The following is an 853-nucleotide window of genomic DNA, read 5'->3' as shown; positions in this document are numbered from 1 at the left end:
TCTCCTATCATGTGACATATTGAGGGGCGTACTTTCTAAGTTGGTTTTTCATCTGGTACTTTGAGGATGTAATATGAAGTTTAGTTGGCATGTTTTATACTATTAAATTAGAGGCAAAGGGTCGGTGTTACCACCACTCATGATAATTATTCAAAATGTGAGTTGTTTTATTGAAAGGATGAATGAGAATGAGAACTAGAGATATCAAAAGTGACTTGAACTTATAGGTATATTAACTGTACAAGTGGCTTAATTTATAACAACAGCGGCTTTTGGACTTCTACCATGGACCCTGCATGATCATGAGTGTAAGGTATGTGGTTCATTGTAGATTATATTATAAACTCATTGAATTGGTTTATATTTCGTGGCGCTTTGTAGTACCGACTCAGACGTTGCACTGTCAAAAAATACATTGTATCAGCGTATCGGCTTTAATGTGACATAGAACATTTGTTGTTTGGAAAGTGTCAGTATTCCTTTTATGTAGTCAGCTTTATAGCGATACAAAAATACGTAACGTAACAGGACACAATTCAACTAGTCCATGGTCATTTGTTTTTATTGAAACACAAACCAAAATTTATCATTTTCAAATTTGTTCTTCAAAAATACACGGTTACATATCACGTCATATTCATAATGTCAACGTATGTCTATACAAAATTCGCCGACCCCCCCCCCCTCCATTTTTCCACGTTTTTAACACTGAAAACAAGTTTTGTGTATCACAACATCACATTTCAGTTCTAATTCTGTGTTATCGAAACTTTTTAGTTTTTTTAAATTATTTTTTGTTCATGACTTGTAAGAGGACTTCAAGTTACACGATGCGGACAATAAAATTGGTCGT

This window comes from Glandiceps talaboti, chromosome 18 (genome assembly GCF_964340395.1).
Source record: "Glandiceps talaboti chromosome 18, keGlaTala1.1, whole genome shotgun sequence".
NCBI lineage: Eukaryota > Metazoa > Hemichordata > Enteropneusta > Spengelidae > Glandiceps > Glandiceps talaboti.
This window is presented reverse-complemented; position numbering follows the sequence as displayed.